We start from the raw sequence: 21,614 nt of genomic DNA, 5'->3' as shown, positions 1-21,614 counted from the left end.
TCATCAATGATGCCACAGCTCACTTTGATACAGGTTCCACAGTGTCAATTGTTTCGTACAGTCGTACGTTATACAAAGTTTGTTTTTGATCTTCCCATTAACCCTTTTGATTTTTTACAGACTGATTGTGCACATTTTAGTTGCAAGATTCAGGAGCCATATCTTCACTGCCATGTATCTTACCAGTCGTTCCAGATACACCCTATGTATACCACTGAACAGTTACTGTGTTATGAGGAACAAACATCTAGTTCACGCGTATGGCAACCTGTAAACAACAGCATGGAATTCGGTTTCTCCAACAGGCAGATATTGATACAGCCTGGAACATGGCTTTCAGGAACATGATGCTACAGGAGAAGGAACTGGCAAGAAACAAATTAGAAGTGCTGAGACACAACGACTCATTGTACCACCTAACACTATTATTGAGGGTTATATTTACTAGCCTCTTGTAAACTGGGATACATGTGCGATGACACAATCAACTACAGGACCTGCCATACCATATATATGAATTAACTTGGTTAGAAGGAACAGGAAGCCAAGACAGTATTATTCCCCTTGTCAAACCAACACTGCTATGCATAGGAACTTTGACAACCGGTTCTTCAAGATGGTATCCTTTACATGAAAGCTTAGGCCAGTGGACAAGAACGACAACAGCATGTTTTACCCTCAGCCTTAATTGAAGATGGTCTCAGAAGACTTCGTGTGGAATACCCTGGAAGAGAACGAAATCTGTCGCTCATTAGAGATCCATTTTTTTGTCCAGGCATGAGCATAGTCGTTGAAGATTGGATCCAGAGATGTGGCAGATGTTTGTATAGGAAGTCCCCCACAAATGCACATGCTACTCTGATCAACATCACCACCACCCAGCCCGAAGAGCTCGTCTGTCCTACCTACTATCCATGTAAGCAGCAAAGGTAGGTCACAAGAAAATTCTCATCACAGACCACTTTACGAGATATGGACAAGCTATCCCGACAAGGAATCAGAGGTAAAAAACAACAGCAAAAGCCTTCAACAAGAACTTCATAATGCACTATGGGATCCCATATAAAGGGTTTGTGCTGCTTCTCGGGTATGGTGAAAAGCTGCAAAACACCTCATCACCTCATGGACAACAGTATGGTTGAACGCTTCAACTGGACACTGCTTAACATATTAGGAACACTGCAACCAGACAAGAAAGCAGATTTGAAGAACTATGAAGCTCCCACATGAATCCTCCCAACCACACTTATGTTTGGTCGTGAGCCTCATTTTCCCATAGACCTTGCTTTTGGGATAGAGACCAACATGAACCTTCGATCTCTTATGGCTTATTTAGAGTCTCCAAAACAGAAACTCCAAGATACTATGTCCTGGCATCAAAGACATCCCAAGTCATGCAGAAAGCCAGCTACGACCTGAAGACACTCAAAAGTTGGGGAGACTATTGAGGCATTTTTGACGATTGCGATACTATTGCGATAGTGGCCCTATTATTGCGATACTATTGCGATAGTTTTCACTTGCAATTATAGCAGGTTTTAGCAGAATATATTTCAGCATTTTGACTGACACCATCAAAATAATTATAACTTTCTGATACTATTTGTAAAGAAAACAAGAAATGAAAAGTTCAAATTGACTTCTCAAAAACATTTTAATACAAAATTTCACTTCATGTAACTGGTAAAGTCTTAGGTTACTGCAGTGTGTTAGCACCAATGTGAATGAATGTGATTGAATGACTAGTATTTGACTATACAAACTGTCAAACTCTTTAATTGTCACATTGGCATTCACTGAATGACTAAATGCGATTCAACATATTAATTAGGAAACAAAGTTGACAAAAAGTGCATAAAAGTAGACAGACTCATCATAGGTGTCGAGGTACTGGTACTACCACTGACTGAAGACCGGGATCCCCCTTTTTTCACGTGGATGAATATCTGGGGGCCGTCTTGTCAAGTGGTCGGACAGATTAGTTGTATTTCCTGAATACTTTAGAATTATCCGACAGATTCTACAACTTACTTTTTGCTTGTCTGTCTCGTTTTGCGTTTTGACAAAGCCAAAATGGTCCCATACCAACGATTTGCCTGCCTTATTGGCGACAATTTCAAACTGACATGTGGCGTCCGCCGTCTTGTCAATGTTGCCTAGCGACGAGTAGCTAAGGGATGTAACTCTAAATCAAGCGGACAAAGCAGTGCAATCCAAACGAAAGCACGACAGAGGTTAGATGATCATAGGAGTTGTTTGTATGTTTTTTAAGAAAGTAAATGTACCAAACAAATTAACTATCGAAAGTATCGATAGTTAGACAAACTATCGCCAATCGAGACAAGCAATCGTAATCAATCGATAGTTCGATGTATCGTTACACCACTACTCAACAGACTGTTGATCGAGTTCTGGAGAAAGCATTATCCCATGCTGTTAAGCACATGTTGGCAAAGCGCTTGGAGGAAGACCCTTATGTTGTTGAAACCAAATCAGGATATCACTGTGTTTGTAGTGCAAAAAGATTCTGGCGAGAGAATGAAGAGGATGCTGCATAGAAACAACCCCCTGTCCATTGGATCAGTACCAGCTATCGTGGATAAGCATACCAGCAGCCAAGAGGCAAATTCCAAGACCAAGAAAGACAGTGAAGAAGACTATAAAAGGATAACCATGAGGATAAAGACTTGAGTATGATGCTCTATTCCTTGGTCCAGCAGTTGCCGATGATATTACCTATTATCTTCAGTGAACACATTTTGTAAGGTAGTTAGACTACTTCAGAGACAACAGGTGACGTGCTACAGTAGTAGCGGGTGATGCTTCTGGGGGTGACGACCACATAGAAGCACATCCTGAAGCAGTGCAACCATTATAGAAAACTGATGAGGAGCCGAAAGACGTAGTCAGAAGATCTACGTTTTCCTGCACCTCCTGATGCAAACCCTATTTGCAATTGGCATTTTTGGATACATCAACCCATCAGCATCTCCAAGGCATTGTTTCACTTGTTGATAAAGAACCGGAATTTATTGGACGTCATTATTCAAGGGAGGGAAGTATGTGACAGGATCAAATATATATTTTGGGGAGTTTTATTTATTTAGCTTTGACTGCATTAAAGACATGATAGTAAATGCATCATGCCACGTTGATGTTACTACACATGCAGTGTATATTATACGCATATATAAGAATATCCCAGTCTGGACCATACAATCCAGTGATTGATATCATGAGAATTGATCCACGCAATAGGGATCAATGATATGCTTCAATCAAGTCAGCGAGCCTGACCACCAAGTCCCGTTAGTCGTCACCTCTTATGACTAGTATAGTCGCCTTTTACGGCAAGCATGGGTTATTGAAGACCTATTCTACCCCGAATCTTCACGGGTTTGTAAGGTTTGGAAATAAAATGATCTGATCAAGCAGTTCAATGTAACATTTTTAGGTACTTTTGTTATAGTATGGCGAACCAGGTGGTGGGACGTGAGTACATATCAAATGTTTTGCTTTTTTAATGCAGAGTAAATTATCAATGTTTGATGTTAGTAAGTTGCAAAACTTACTAACAGAACGATGGATGCATACGCAAACGCCACCTAAGAGTCGAGCATAAGACATCAGAACCATACAACCCGGTGTCCTAGAAAATTCTTGAAAAAATAAATAATATATAATCCTGCCTCGCATACATTGGGGTGTTTCCTGTTGAGTATGTATTATTCCAAGTTTCACTAGGTTTTGCATTAAAGTAACCATAATTCCCTGCCTCTTTTAGTCCCTTTACTTGCTGACGATATCGATGATTGAAGTCTGATTTCTGTAAGCATGGGCCTAGCTTTCAGCTTAATTCCAAGATAGCATATCTTACTTCTAGAGAAATAGGTCCTGGGTTAGTTTCAACGTCGTTTGAACACATCAGGACATGGGTGATAATCCCCATGGGCAGCACGTCGACACCGCCAAGACACCTTTGACGTGCAAGCCATGCGGGTAAGAATAGACAAAATCGGGTCAGAATCCTGCGCACTGACATCACATTATACACAGAAGGATCTATTTTCATGCTTTCGAGATGATTGAGTACGGCGAATGATACAGAAAGATGTATTGCAATAGTGCAAATGAGCAGTATCACATGTCCCAGACATGAAGGGCGAGTAGTCTCTGTGTAGCGGCACTTGTGGTGTTCCCGTCGGGTGGTTAAACACACATCCAATGTATCTCCAGGGCTCGCATTTAGGTAAACCTACACTAACCCCTGGATCCATTTGTTCGCTGGACTGAGTAGCGTAGCAATCAAATTAGCTAATTCAAATTGTTGGAAATTTGATATCGTGGGACCAGAAAAATGGATCCAAAGGGTAGTGTAGGTTTACCGAAATGCTTGATTAACAGAATGATGAATAATTCGATTCTGACGTAACCCAGTAACGTCTAGGGTCTAAATTATAATTAAACTTCCGCCACTTCGCAAAGAATAACTTTATTACAACCTAAATGACCTTTGTGTAAAGGAAGCCATCAAGACAGCAATGCAACATGTTTATAATATACATAATATATTCAACATAATAATTAATTATACAATTTGAAAAATACAAAACAGTACACCTAGCATGAATCAAAAGTAAATGAGTTGTCTCCCTTTGACTTGTGACTACAGTTTAATGCTTTCAGGATAACTTTATTATAACATAAATACCCTTAATAAAGACATTTACGGTACTGCTGACAAAATGATAAAATTACAATGGTAGTACATTGTATGTGATATAAGAAATACAACTTGGATGCAATATTAACCAAGCGTCCCCAAACGTTTTAAATTTCCCTTTAGCACCTGGACTATTTTCTATATTTCTGCATCTACATATATCCACTGTCCGGTTAGAACAAATACAATTTTCTGGTTGAGAATTAATTTCGAACAAAACACCAGATATGGAACATATGTACTAGACAGACTGAACGCCATTTTGTGCACCTGTAGGTAGTGAGTATGATGTTACGCTGCCTTTAGCAATATTCCAGCAATAACACGGCAGGGAAAACCAGATGTTTTGTAGCTGCAGCTGTAAAACCAGATATTTCTTAAATAAAAATCCCATTGTCAAAACCCCATCCATCCCCTTCAACACCTCGCACTCCAAACCATTAAATGATCATCACAGGACATTCAGAATTGGCGGGAGTATTTTGAGGCAGGGTTATGGTGTTGTGTACAGACCTTTTATGTCCGTTTCACCGCATCTACCGTTCTCGCATTGCATCCTTGCAAACATGGCGGACACAATATGAAGTTACCATTAGAAAAAGGCTATGACACCTGATTAGAATATTTTCTTACAATTTTAATCAATACGGCTGCAATGTGTATGTGATCCCCACTGGAATTTGGTGTACATTTATATAATTAGGAACGTATTGAATTTGTTAGTCTAATTGGATTTCGATGGGCGGGTGTCATACAACTAGGCTATTGTATTTGCAAGGTAGAATCTTAGTAGCGCCAACAACTGTACCTACTTGCAATATTTCGCATACAGCTGGGAACTTCGGTCGAGATAAAACTATGACATTTATGTTAATGGCCAGGAATATCTGAAGACATTAAAACAATGGTTAAAATCTTGTGACTTCACACAGATTCACAATGATCAGAGGACAGAGTTCCAGTCCCATTTATTTACAGAAATGTGCCGTTTGCGTTTGCTAGAACTACCCGTGTAACCTCGGGGATAAAGTTGTAAAGATAGTTTAGTTGAACGGTCTAATAGGACCTAAAAGCAGATACCTAGCATTTACTCTCATCAGGAACAGTTAGATGGAGATGATCATCTACCATACTTACACATGGCTTACACAGATTCTGAGCACAAGCGCATTCACTGCTCTCCTAACCTAATGATGTTATGTCGAGAAGTGTCTTTCTATAGATCTCACGGTGGTACAACTGATACTGACCGTTGCCAAATGGTATGTTAAATGGTTGAGGAAGGCATTTATCAACTAGATAGAGCTGCTAAACTAAAACAGAAAAACTTAGTGGCTATATGCAGGGCCAGATCTTTTGAAGCAGGCTCTTTGTTTGGAGGTGGTATCTGCCAAAGTCAACCAGAAATTAGTATTATGGTGAAATGGACCCCACATCTGCCCCCTCGCAGGATCCAGAGGAGTTAAGAGAAGCCAATCATAAGCATACATGTAGATCAGCTAAAACATTTTGAGGGTACACCATGTCCCAGGAACTGGTTGTATCAATGAGAGGATGCAGAAGTCGAAGAAGGTGAACACACTGCTGGGGAAATTCGAAGAAGGTGCACCCGCTGCTGCAGGAGTCCATTAAGGTGAACCCGCTGCTGCGGAAGTCTCAAGAAGGTGAACCCGCTGCTGCAGAAGAATAAGTAACCATGTTTATGGACATTGATTTTTCAAGGGGAGAATACAAATGCCAGTGGCTACTCAAACCCGTGTGGGTGAGTGAATGAGTTAAGTTCAAAGTCACATGGGCAATATTTCAGCCATATCACGACGAGACAAAATTTGATATCAAGAATATATATATTTAAACTGTATAGAATTCTGTCATCGAAGGCCAGTATAATAATAAGAATACCACAGATTTAGGTAAAACTAGTCTGAGAGCATGTGGAAATAAATTACAATTCAACAACACAATATAAAAACAGGCTATAGATCGCCAGCTACTGAAGGTAGATCCCCAGACTAGGGACCATGGATACTTACAGTACTATTGCTACCTGCATGGGCCCCAGCAGGATTTACATCATCCCTTCAGATATTTACGATGCCTGACAAATTTAACCAAACATTAAAACACATATGCTACGGTTAAAAACATAGTAATAATAAATATACTTTGAAAGACGTGGTCTTACATACCATCTCAGGAGGACAATAATTTTACACTACTTTAACCCCCTTTGAGGATATGGCCACTAGCAATCTCAGTTACTGATTCATACTACCAATAGTAAAAGGTTTATTTATTTATTTACAGAATATAGCAATCAAAATTTATCAATCACATCAATTTTCTTTTTAAAAAACCACAAGGATTTAATGCGAACTTACCTGATTAAAACATGGATGAAACTTTGAAATACTTATCCCTTGAAAAATAAATACAGTCAAGCAAGACATGGTTGACCGCGATTCTTTCATCACAAGTCCATAAAACCATTAGTAAGGTTTAGTCCGGGTTAGATAGGAGGGGGGTGGTATAATTAAAGATAAATAAAAAAAATTGTACATAGAGCCTTCATGTTTCATTTTTGTCGCTCTGGGAAGATTATCCCTTTTGTAACAGGTTTTTGCTTTCAGGTGGCGTTTCAAATGCATGCAGACGAAAAGGAAATGGCAGGTTTTTTTCAGTCAGAGGGACCTATATGGCCTGAAGAGGACCTGAAGAGGACATGCACTATAAAGAGACTCGAGAGACACATGGCCTATGCACAATCTCTTGTTATGTTCCGTCTGCATGAAAGTAGTCCAGAGAAAGCCTGACTCGGAGAGGCATGTGGCCACTCATCCTTTGCAGGCATTTATTACTATTATACAGAGGAGTGACCGGCAATACCCGGGAGATCGACTCCTTACACAGAGAGACCCTGTTTCAGTAACCCGTGAAGATCTGAGTTAGATCAGCAACCTATTCTTGCCGTGAAAGGCACTGTGCTTGTCGCAAGAGGCGACTAACGGGAGTAATCAGGCTCGCTGACTTGGTTGATGCATGTCATCCTATCCCAATTGCGTGGATCGATGCTCATAATGTCAGTGACTGGATTATCTGGTCCAGCGCCTAAGTCGGGAGGCTAAAGCATGTCTGTCATGTGCCTCGCATTTTCGTATTTTGTCTGGGCTTTAATCCTTATATAATATTATTATATATTATCATTTAATTAGAAACGAAGGTGAGTTAGTTTAAGGGGGTTTGGAGGGGCAGCTGACGTTGTACCTGCCGCAGTAGCCACCTATTGTAGAAGTTTCTGCACACTTGGGCATAGTGGCTGGGTAGACATAATGATGTCACTCTCCTTGCATGCTCGGCTAGGCGGCAGCCATCTTTGAGAGGGCCGAGATGTAAGGTGCATGGTCCTTGGTTGTGTCCATTTTCTTTCTCACATTGTCCGCTTGCTGGTTATATAGGCCTATGGTGTGCAGGGAATCGTCATTCATCCTTTCTCAAGCATCTGACAAAGATTAGATCACTCAGGCGTCGTGTATCAAGACCTTTTATTATAATTTGAAATTTGTAACAATACCGAGGAGACAGGAAATATTTACACACACATACATCTCTGTTGAAAATCGGGTGTGGGTCATTGTTTACATTTTGCCTGTGTGACGACGATTTTCGTGTCTCAAAACAGCTTAAATAAAGTTGCCATGACTGTTGGCCGGATTGAGGTGGGGTATCAAAGACAAGATGTCAATGTAATGGACAAAGTTCAATGACACGCCACATTAATAGAAGGACCACTTCAAGACACGCCAAAGCTCTCTGGCCGCACAGAAAAGATCAGTCGTGTGATGACGCCACGTTAGATACATCGCCAATTTTCTTGGAGCGCCTGGATCAGTTCTTGGCGGTTGCCTGGAGGATGTGTCCCTGTCGAACATGACGATCCATTGCATCTGAGAGGTGTTCTATAGGGGCCTCATCTGGCGTGCTTAAAGTGACGCAACACTGCACAGCGAATCGCGGCGACTTAGACGACCCCGTGCCCCCTCATGTCTTTTGGATGAATATCAGTTAGTGCCAATGAAAATGCACCTGTCTGTGCAGGCACTGATTTAAACCTATAATCTGCACAGATATGTTTAATTAATGAAAATGACACAATCGTTATTATAACGAATGCAGTATATATCACAGACCCGTGAAGATCCGGTGTAGAATAGGTCTTCAGCAACCCATGCTTGCCGTAAAAGGCGACTAAAGGGATCGGGTGGTCAGGCTCGCTGTTGGGGTTGATGCATGTCATCGATCCCAAGTGCGTGGATGGATGCTCATGGTATTAATCACTGGATTGTCTGGTCCAGACTCGATTATTTACAGACCGCCGTCATGTAGTTGAAATATTGCTGAGTGCGGCGTTAAACAACAAACTAAACCCAAAGCAAACCAAAGCAAAACAGTGGCACAAGCCAAGAGGACCAAAGATAGAGCCCTCACCTGTAGTTTCCATGGTTATGGCTAAACCATCCGATCTATCGGTGAGAAAAAGGAAACCTGTGATGGCAGATCTATCGCAACAAAGGTACTGGTCTCTGTCCGTGGCAACCTTAATTGAAAATTAAATATTTTACAAAGAGTAACTTAATCTTATTTTTGATAAAATTTATTTGAATTTCATAAGGCCACTATTTTCGAGATGGTTCACACTCAGAAACAGCTGTACTTCATTAAAAATACATTGCAATCTTTTGTATTGAAATCTCATTTGCAGATCACAAAAATAAAATACAATATATTTCTAGTTGGGTATTTGTAATATTTCTCAGGAATATATGTTTCCCTCACATCCTGCAAAACGTTCATGCACAATTTCAGAATCCCACCAACTGACCAAAGATCCATAAACAGTCTACAGACCTTGACAAGTACACCAGTGTCTTACATCTTGACAGACAAAGCACCCGAGGAAACTACGACTCTTGGTCCAGTTCAGATAAGATCATCTTTAATATATCATGTGACAGAGAGATGGTTCACATAATGATTACATGAAGAGAGAGACACACACAGAGAGAGGGCGAAATTAAATCATATTTTTATTTTTTTTAAATAAATGAATTTCATAAGGCAGAGGATTTTAGAGATGGTTCACACTCAGAAACAGCTGTACTTCAATTGTACATTCCATGATGAACAAAAATACATTGGAATCTCTTGTATTGAAATCTCATTTGCAGATCACAACATAATACACAATTTATTTCTAGTTGGGTATTTGTAATGTGCTTTCCTCTTATAACAAAAGAGTGATTGCAAATGAACATTAAGTGATATTAATCTTCAATGCAGGACAAATTACAAAGTTCTTAACTCCACTGGTTTGTTATGGTATCTACCCCTTTAATTCCTAAAGACTGTGACTCACATTTCTAATCGTGCCAAACCATTCCTAAACTTGACAATATTGATAAATGTAAGATATAGCTCACAGCAGAATGAATGTTATGATAGAGAATATGTTTTGTTTTTTTAACTAGTAACCAAAAACCTATGTCAACAGTTGTAGTAATATTACCGGTATATTGGTAACAGCAATAACCCTATAAAGTTATTGCTTGGATATCATACAGTGCACTTCATATCTAATTGACACGCGCCTATATAGTACGTCTTCATTTACAACATTCAGATATCCTTATAACTTATAACTTCTCATTGTTCTAAAAAAACAAACAATTTAGCTGACATACCTTATATCAGGTTGAAGTCATAAAATCTTAACTTTTTTACATTGAAATCTTTACATTTCTCGGGGCATTAATATCTTTAGTATTTGCTTATAAACCTCTAAAAAAAACCGTTAGGTACTTTTCATGTCTTCACTAATATTGGCAGAAAGTTTGGTGAGCATGGCACAAACAAACCAAATTTCATTGACCTCATGAAAGAAACTGACAGGTATTCTTCTACTGACAAGTATAAAGTTCTTAATTTTATTGATAGGTCTCTCCACATTTATTATATGGTTAGCAATCCGTCTAAGTCTGCAACATCACCAGCAGCCATCTGTGCAGTAGAAGATGGAAGAGGAGGAATTTATATTCATTTCTGATAGTTTAGATGCAATACGGAATCTCTTATTAGCCATAATTAAATCACCATCCTGGAGATATCCATTCTCCTTTAATTGTCCAAGCAATGTGTAAAATCCACCGTCATTACATATTTCATTGTCAGAAATAGAACCAGAAAACAACATTGATACAAACATAATCGAACCTCAAGGATAAATTGCTACAAAACATTTTAAGGTTGTATTTGCTTTATACTGTGAATAGCACGTGGACTGTGCCTCAAAGGTTGATGGTTTCTGTGTCTTAATTTCTGTACAGTCAATTATGGCTATTGAAGTAGGAAAATCTCTTTCGTAATCAGCTGGCATCTGTTCTATTATGGCACTCCTGTGGGACCAGAAAGATAAATATGCAAATCTTAAATAAATATGATGCAACACTGTTGAACATGACACTTGCAGACTGAACTGACAATGGAAACCTACAAGCAATAACTTTCAAATGAAAACCATTTCGCAGTCTACAGAGCACGAGGAATAATTGCGTCTGGAGCCAGAAGTCCTTTATGTCTTTCCTTTTCTCAGTGTAGTGAACAGGGTTGGCATATGTGGGAAACAGACCTGTAAGAAGCACTAGAAAGGTTGTAAACGATAACCCAGCATAATATCTAAACAAATTCTTTATCTTTGACGTTGACAATATCTGGCGTGAATCGTTCTTTTGGTGCCTTGATGTTCAATCTCGGTTTTCAGTCTTTGTTTGTCCTCCTCCTCCCGCTGGCATCTTGATAGATCTGTCATCATTATCAAACAGGAATACACTGAAACAGCATTTCATATTCGTTAAAACATAAATAAATACACCTGAAGTGAATTGCTGATACATTTTCAGATAAAACATCTATACTATTTTTTAATATATCCTTCAGTGTTATCTTTTGCCAAAACATTTTCATTATGTCCTGTTAATTTTATCCGTGATAATGATTAAAATTATTTCAATTAAATGTATACTGCTAAAGATGCTGAAATTATTAACATGTTTCTGAATAATTTCAGGTGGACAAATACAAGATACATGAAACTCCAGCAGATGAGTCAATCCATTTTATGAATGGCAGAAAATTATGTATGGTCAAAATATAGGTGCTCAGTTCATGTACGTTAGAAACTTTGACTACATCTTTGAAACTGTAACTGGTATGATAATTATGTATTGCTTCTCTATGAATTAAAAAGTGAATTTTCAACACTTTTAGCAGGGCCTAAGATCTTGTTTGACCAAAATATGACGGCATGTAAGACTTGTAAGTTTAGGTTGTCCACTGCATTACTATTACTGACACTCAAGACAAACAGTTCAATCAAGTACTATTGAATGTTCGACCCGTGATGATTCCGGGATAGAATAGGTCTTCAGCAACTCATGCTTGCCGTAAAAGGAGACTATCGGGATCGGGTGGTCAGGCTCGCTGACTTGGTTGATGCATGTCATCGATCCCAATTGGGTGGATCGATGCTCATGATATGAATCACTGGATTGTCTGGTCAAGACTCGATTATTTACAGACCGCCGTCATATAACTGGAATATTGCTGAGTGCGGTGTTAAACAACAAACCAACCAACTAACTATTGAATGTTCACGCTGTTGTTTCTATATTGTTGAATGTATTCATTGTACATATTAATAGCATCAAAAGGAAGTTCACAGTAACATGACCAGTTTCCTGAGTCTGAGTGGAAATGGCACTTGTTGCAGCTGGTTCACACTGAGTAGAAGTACTGCAGACAGACCCTCTTGAGTCGTGGACAGGCAGAATGTTGTGAGCTGGGACAGAGACCTCTACACTTGCAACAGTGGCATCTAACAATACTGTTACACTGACAGATTGTGCATGAAAGAAAACTTGGACAATGACTACATTCCCTTGGATACATGTGTAGTTCGCGATTTTATAGGCCAAGGCATGTTGGGAATTTTTATGACTTGAAACTATGTATGTATAACCATATTTAACTGAAAGTTTACAAAATTAATAATATTCTAGAAATCGAAGAACACTGTTGACAAATGTCCACTTAATTGTACCAAAATTTAGATAATGGGACAAGTTCGATCTGCACTGACCGAATTCATGTCTTTTATGTTTGTTTTCAATACGTCACCAACTGGTCTTGGACAACTCGCTTTTCCTGCTTCGTTACCACATATGCTACTAACTCAAAGCCCGATATTGGCACAAACACGTTATTAAGGAATAATTTTGTTGTTTAGTCACAATCCTTAACTTACTACTTGTTGTTATGCCCTTGTATAGAATAATTTATATGTTCAAAAGTGCGGGAAATCGTGCAAATTCTCACCTTCCAGCAGACGTTAGTTTCGTGGAAGATTGTGTTGACATTAAGCAGATAAGGAGGCCTGCCGGACGCCTTGATCCATCGCAAACAATTTTCTCACGACTGTTTTGGTTTGGGGAATGGTATAAATCGAACCCCAGCGATACGCAACGGATATCTGGAGCCAGAGTTGCACAAACTGTGTGCCCAGCGCTTCACCGGCATTGTTGATCCCGGAAAAAAAAAGTCTGAAAAAACCGCAACGAGCGCTCGGCCTTCGGATTGGCTCAAACTGACGCATGCGCCAATTTTGATTCACAGACTGGATCGGTCTTCCACTATCCTGCCAATGAGAGCACTCGTGGCAAGAGTTGAAAGTAAATGAAAGTTATCTCCCTTTCATATGTGACTAAAAACTTTGTCACACATTGTCAGTCAGTGACATTCATGTACCTCTGCAGTCATATGTAGTATTCTCATCACCAGATGTTTTTTCTTTGTGTGCTTGTTTGTTGCTTAACGCCGCACTCAGCAATATTCCAGATATATACCGGCGGTCTGTAAATAATCGAGTCCGGACTAGGCAAGCCAGTGATTGACATCATGAGCATCGATCCACGTAATTTAGATACGATGGCATGCATCAACCAAGTCAGCGAGCCTGACAACCCGATCCTGTTAGTCGCCTTTTACGACAAGCATACTCGCTTTTTACGGCAAGCATGGGTTGCTGAAGACCTATTCTACCCCGGATCTTCACGGGACCATCACCAGATGTGAATAGTGGACAAATATTACTTTTTTTAATATTCAATAACTTCAATGATTTCAGGACTAGTGACTTTGGTTTTTGGGTTCAGTTGATCCTGAATAGTTTTCCTTTCATGTCACACTCATCAGAAGCGGCATGAGATGAAGGGCGCATATTTTTACAGAATATGGTCTGCCCACTCTTTGCAGGTTACTCGGTTTACCCTTCACCAATTATTGTCTCTGTTGTTTCTTATATAAATATCTTTTCTGTGATAACATTTTCTATTTTCTTAACTCTTGAGCATTACTGTCTAAAGACCTGAAACTCTGATCCATCATCTCTATGTACTCTTAAAGCCTTATAACTTTGGAATCTTTGGGGCTTCAAGCTCAACTTGAATTCAGGGAGGAAATGCACGATAGGATATCTCACATCAGCCGTTTGTTAGCTAAGTAGAGATAAACCATAGTCACATCAACTGGTCTCAAATGAACTATTTCACCCTTATCTTGTGCAAATGATGCATTGAATATATCAATTAAGAGCTACTTATTATCTTCATTCAACACATACGTAAACCAGCATCTAGTATTGTCTTTTCATTTGGTTTTGGTACAACAGATACATCCTTTTCTGAAAACAACTGGTCCTCAACACACAATGTTGACCTATTAGGATCATTTGTGTCCACGTTAAAAGTAAAATAGATTATGAAAAGATTGGATTCATCTCCAGTACCCACACCAACATCAGAAATAGGAGGATAATATGACGAAGAAGCAATCATCTAGTCCACTACACTGGCTCCATAATGTGTTACAAAGGTGAATTTCCCTTGCTTGTGATATAGACTACATCTATGATCAGTCCTGGTTGATGTCAAATGTCCCATAGAAAATTTGCCGTGTAGGATAGTGATGTACACAGTTGAAAAATAAAATGTCTAATATTTTGTCTTTGCATCCATAGCAGTCGAATCAAATATTCCTTTCTCTGGACCTGCTATAGGTATTTAGTTTGACACGGCAGGTCTATAAAAGGGTTTGTGCACAATGTTACATCTGTAAAGTTAAGATTTAAATTCAAGATTTGATCAAATGTATTGCCTGTTGCCACGTGTGTGATGATTGCACTCACCCTCCATTATCTGACAAATAATCACTGTCTGACGAATTCATGGACCAAGATATTGATATAACATATTTAAAAGTGGCTTTGATGGTTTATTTATTTGTTGTTCAACGCCGCACTCAGCAATATTCAGCTACATGACGGCTGTCTGTAAATAATCAAGTCTGGACGAAACAATCCAGTGATTGACATCGTGAGCATCGATCCACGCAATGGGATCGAAGACATGCATCAACCAAGTCAGCGAACCTGACCACCCGATCCCGTTATTCGCCTCTTACGACAAGCATAGCAGCCTTTTAGGGAAAATTGGTTGCTGAAGAACTAATCCCTAAACTAAGTACACAACAGGTTGATAACTTTGAAAAGGATGTAACTATTGAAGAAATTTCAAAAGCTGTAAGATCAATGAAAAACAATAAAAGCCCGGGTATATATTGATACCCAATAGAAATCTTCATTTTTTCTGGAACGACTTAGGCAAATGGATTCAGAGATATATCAACGAAATTAACTTCAACAATGAATGGAGGTATTATAAAATGCAATCCTAAACCCAATAAAGACACAAACTTACTTAACAACTGGAGCCCAATATCCTTCCTCAATTCATCATACAAAATATTGAATACATGCATTGCAAATAGATTAGAAACAACATCATATATACTTATGCATGAAAACCAAAGGGGGCTTATCCAAGAAAGATGTATTTGTCAAAATATGCTGTATGATATGTTGTATGGAACTAGAACATTAAACGAACCTGGACATCTTTGGTGATCGACCTCGAAAAGGAATTTGACACTGTTTCAAAATTATTTATATTGCAAGTATTAGAAAAAGGTGGCTTTGGGCACAATATGATCAAATTGATAAATATCTAAATAAAACACACAAGATCATGTGTATATCGTAATGAGATCACTAGATACTCTTCGTATTCAAGGAAAGTATCTTCGAAACCCGAATTCAAAACAAAAGTCTTCATCAACAGCTTTATTTATACTTGTATGTCATCTTCCCGAGGTAAGGGAATGAACTTACTATAAAAGTCCAGTTTTCACACTTGCCTAACTATGCTGGACTTTCTGGGCACTTACATTCGCTTCAAACAAAATGGCGGCGGCCAGTCAAGACGAGCTGATCAATAATCAAAATCTATATTGTGATAAAACGGGTTCAGTTTATTTTGAATCATGGGAACGACACTGATTGCATCGACGCTGGTCCTTCCGGTGTCTTGGAATTACAGCTGAATATCATTCCATAAAGACATTTGAATTGTTGTTGAATTTCGTAGCTCTCAGTGTAATTTAGTCATTAATAATTTTACGACGTTTCAGGGAATGATAACTCTGAATGATTGGATGTGGAATGAAGTCCATGCTGTCTGTAATGTTTACAGTCAAGTTCTGAGGTTGTATTCGTTTGGAAATCCAATATAAAAGCATCTACCCCCACCTTGTGTCGTCGTTGTTTTTTGTTTATCTATTCATATAATGTTCACCGCTATTTTGCTTTTACCCCAAATGTCATATGTTTCAGCACATTGGCGTTGACGGTTTATCAGCGTTTTAAATTAGGTGCTAATTATCCTTATTTAGTTTCGGTGAGTGATTGAAGCGCATTACTAATATACCAAGCTGTCAGTATGTTCATACATTGTAGCCACGAAGGACAAACGCCTGATACCTGTATCCCCCGGAATATCGGCAGGGATCCTTCAGTCTCAGGGAAAGATCATCATATATTGATGTGAAGGTCTAATGCATCTCATGGTCGCTGTTGTCACAATATGAGACTCCACTACGCTACACACACACACCGTTAAACACACACACACACACACACACACACACACCGTTAAACACACACATACACACAAAGAGTTTTTAATCCAAAAGAAGAGGTTGTGTCCTAAACATCCTAAACAATTCCTTCAGACAAAACAACGTTATTAAAGAAGATACAGCCCCTAAACTTGCGTGACTTTTCAGGTGAAAAATTGACTTGCCTTTGTATGTGTTTGTGAAGGTTTTTATGGGGGGAAAGGGAGGGGGGGGGGGAGGGTGCAGGTTACGTTCTCGTTTTCGCGAACACCCGGTATCATCCCTGTTTGAAGTTTAGGATACCGTCAGAATCGTGTACTCGACTCTGATTTGAGCAGATATTTCTTGTGGCCATGAAAAGTTTTGTTGTTAATATTTCAATTGTTAAAAAATGTTGCCCTTCCCAATCGCGTTAGTGGCACGCACAGGGTCCTTCACACAGTCAATGCACTAAATTTATTCACCAAGGGTTATACAGCCATTGGTTCTTGCACGTTGGTATTGGCTACCTACATGACACTTGGTTTGTATCCATTTAGGTCTAACAAAGATTTACAACCGCTATGCGAACACTTGATCGTCATAAAGATTCATAAACACATGCTTATGATATCGTATAATGGACTCTGGTTCCAGTGGAGATTTCTTCACTAAATGAATGTTGTCGCTTACATTTAAGGGTAGCCAGACATTCTAGTTTGCTCGGGTATCCATTTTACAGATAGATGAACTGAGACAGTTAAGGTTCAAGAACACAACACGAAAAAACATCAAATTCGATGCCGTTCAAGGGCCTCTGTCAACCACACCGCCCTCACGCGTTTGGTTTTGGAGAATATTAATAACGTGACACTTAGTAAGTTGCACCTTTTATTTGGATAGCTTGAGTGGGTTTTACACGTGTGTCAGAATTGTTGCTTCTGCATGGTTGTACCTAGCCACCTGCAAAAGATAAGAGTTTGTTTGTATTGTAAACATGACAACGTAATGACACACAAAAATGTCAATGCTCTCACCATCGTTGTTGTATTTGTCAAGGTGAATATGACAACCAGACACGATAACATACAACTTTAAGGTAGGCGTGTGGACAATATAAGGATTATTATCAGGGTATCATTATTATGTGGTACTCGAGACCCTTTCATCCCTATTTCGTTAAAGCTGCAATAATATTATCATGCAATGTGCTACACATCCGTAAAGAGTAAGTCCAGCGCTTGACCGCTGTATAGTCATCTTGCAAGGTCAAACAATTATCCAAGTGTCAGGATTTTACAAGCGTAGGTGATGATGCAACCATGTTTCACAAAAGCCTGTGCACTGACCCTGATTTTTTACTTCTTGACTGTTGCTTATCACATCACTCGGCACTATTCTAGATATATGACAAGGGCGTTAAAATGTTCGTGTCCGGACCAGACAACCTAGAAAGATATAATGAGCAACGATCCACGACGTCAGGGCATGATGACACACAATGAACCAAGTCACCGAACCTGACCAATCGCTCCACTTGGTCGCCTCTTACGACCAGCATAGTCTGCTAGGGACATATCATAACCTTGAATCCACTTACTTTAATAATAAATGCATGGACAGTATTTGACAAAGTGAAACAATAAACGTTTTTGTGGTTATTTTTCTTGTCTCACGACAACCTTTGACCTCACATCATGTGGCAAAAGAATTCCCCAGGTGAAGTGCAGGATATTCTTCAGTGCCATATTCAACAGATGTATAAGAGGGATCGGGTGGTCAGGCGCGCTGAGTCGGTTGATGCATGTCATCGTATCTAAATTGCGTGGATCGATGCTCATGATATCAATCCCTGGATTGTCTGGTCCAGACTCGATTATAAACAGACTGTAGTCATATAGCTGGAATATTTCTAAGTGCGGCGTTAAACAACAAACAAACAAACAAAACATCTGTATTTCACAACGATCTGAACGTAGACATTGACCTTTACCATAATTGCAACTGACAAGTTCATTACATAAGGTGACCTTAATCGTTGTACCCAGGGACAATAATACGTCCCTGAAAGAATAATATTAGTGTAGTAGGCTGTAGCAAAATCACCGGGGCTGCAGCAGTCAAATTCCAACAAAAGTTTAAAGTAGTCTCGTTTCACGCGGCTGCAAATTATGGCTCAAACATAGAAATGCATGCCCGATGATTAACGCCGCATCGAGGTGAACTCCGGTGGACACCCGTGATTGACAACCAAGTCCGCTAGCCTGACTACCGATCCATTTAGTCGTTTTTCACAACAAATACATGTTACTGGGGTCCTTTGCTTTTACCTTAGATCCCGACGGATCGAAATGTATGAGAAATTATATCCCTTGATGTCAATGTCCTAATCATGACGATCACCAATTATTGTACCCTCATCATCGTCACTTACTTTAATGAACATTGCATTTGTGCAGGTGGTAGCACAAAAGAACGGGCCGAATATAGTTCAGTCGATAAATATCATATTATCTACTTACGATAAAATCTCCACCTATTTCGTCTTGATCCTGACCATCTGTTCCATGTCGACGCTCCTGACCATCTGTTCCATGTCGACGCTCCTGACCATCTGTTCCATGTCGACGCTCCTGACCACCTGTTCCATGTCGACGGTCCTGACCATCTGTTCCATGTCGTCGAACCTGACCCAGACCATCTGTTCCATGTCGTCCACGCAGTAGCTGCAATAGACAAGGTTTGTTGTTCAACGCCGCACCCATCAATATCATTCCCGTCTGGACCAGACAATTCAGTGATTGACATGATGAGCACAGATATAATCAATTTTAATGCGATTCGTTGACAGGCAATTAACTATGTCATACATTACCCATCCTGACCACCGATTCATTTAGTCGTCGCTTACGTAAAGCACAGGTTGCTGGGGATCCAAGGGTTTGATTCTAAATGTCTTTGTACAGATACGTAATTGTTTTTCATTATAATCAGAATGTTCCTGTTTACCTTCTCACGATATCAAATAAAAAAGCGTGACTGCTTCCGGTTGTTTGAAAATATTCGGAGAGAGTGGTACATTTTGCTTTTATACATGTAAAACGGTTTTTGTGTAATTAGTTTCAAACAAGCCATATATCTTCGAAGCAAGTCAACTTTCAATTAACCGGTAAATGAACATTCACTGATTATTTCTAAATCTTGCAGAATAAGAGATCTAAAACGAACCATATACTCCAGGACCGACCATTTGTCATTTGTTCTTTGGCCTTTCAATAATATCTTGTCCAGTGGAAATGTGAAATGTCCTGTTGTTAAACAAACTATATTTTGGCTCTTCCTTTCAATGACGAAGTGACTGAAGAAAATATCCCACAAAGGATTTTTGTACTTACGACAAGGGGCATGGCTGCAATTGACCGTTCTCTCCTCACGTTTAATACAGCCAGGGGGCGTGCAAGTATTAACACAGACCCGATTGCGAGCCTGCATCTGTGTCCCACATCCACATGTCACAGAACACAGACCAGTATTACCCCACGGGCACCAGGGGCCGATCACTGAATATGAAATCAAGACAAGAATCTTTGAAAATCTAAAGTCTATTTGGACCCTTCGTGCAGCAATTACTGATCGATAACAAAACTCGAATCGTGACTTCTGACGATAAGTTACATACACTTATACACATACACATTTTTTTGCCGACAATCGCGACATGACCTTGCATGGCCGAAGACCCAACCTTCATAAATCCCGTTCACATTGTGGTGTCCGTTACAACCCGTATTTTCTTGAGTTTTTTAAAAACTATTTACCTTTGCTTTGTGACTGAAAAGTTGTTATCGCTATTGTTCTATCTATACACGGATCTCACATAATGTTATTACTACAAATGCAGGTAGAAACAGCCCGGGAGCCGTTCAATATGTGTTTCAACAGTTGCCGACATTTTGATATGGTGCAAGCATGCGCTGGATTTCTAGGTCTGTTTTTGTAGATGTTTTCCTCTGCTGTATAGATTAATCTCCCTGACACCAATGAAATAGGTAGTCCATGGTGGAAAGCACACGGACAGTTCTCGCCTCGTTGGTTATTGGTTTAACATCAACACGTTTATACAATGTGTCTTAGTTGCATTAAACATGGTACATGTTTTACTTATCACTTATCACAAAGGCTTTTTCTGCATACCTGGACAGGTTGACTGCTCTCGTCTCAACTAATGTCAAGTCAGCCGGGCAACAGTTGGAACTGGTACAAGCCCGGGTCCTCATCTGAGTATTTGTCCCAGGCCCACAGGTCGTTGAGCAAGCGCCATTATCAGCCCATTCGGACCACATGCTGATAACTGCAAAGGAGATCAATGTCGTAATGAAATCACACATCGTTGTAGTGTATGAAAATAGAAAGCAATAGAGGGTTCACGCACTGAGAATAGGAATATGTGTTCGGTTGTTGACACATGTTCTGTCGATGACTTGGAGGCAGTCTGTATTCTAGTTCTGTAGTCGATATTGTAGATCAAGATTTCATCATGACATCTAACATTTAAGAAAAGAACAGAAACAGAAATGTCACGCAGATAATATAAGACTTTATGCCTTTCTTGCAATGGAATGGGAAGTGTCGTGAGTCCATATTTTTCGTCAGAAACAAACTAAAAGTCATGTTCTTTCTGCTTTGTGCGTTAGCAATCATTACGAAACTTTGCAGTCACCTGCGAGACGTATTTCCTTTAATACAGTGGGTGGGTGTCAAGAATGGCATTAATAAGGTATATTTGCAATTG

The sequence above is a fragment of the Haliotis cracherodii genome, unplaced genomic scaffold, assembly GCF_022045235.1.
Source record: "Haliotis cracherodii isolate W230 unplaced genomic scaffold, xgHalCrac1.p SCAF_11, whole genome shotgun sequence".
Taxonomy (NCBI): Eukaryota; Metazoa; Mollusca; class Gastropoda; order Lepetellida; family Haliotidae; genus Haliotis; species Haliotis cracherodii.
This window is presented reverse-complemented; position numbering follows the sequence as displayed.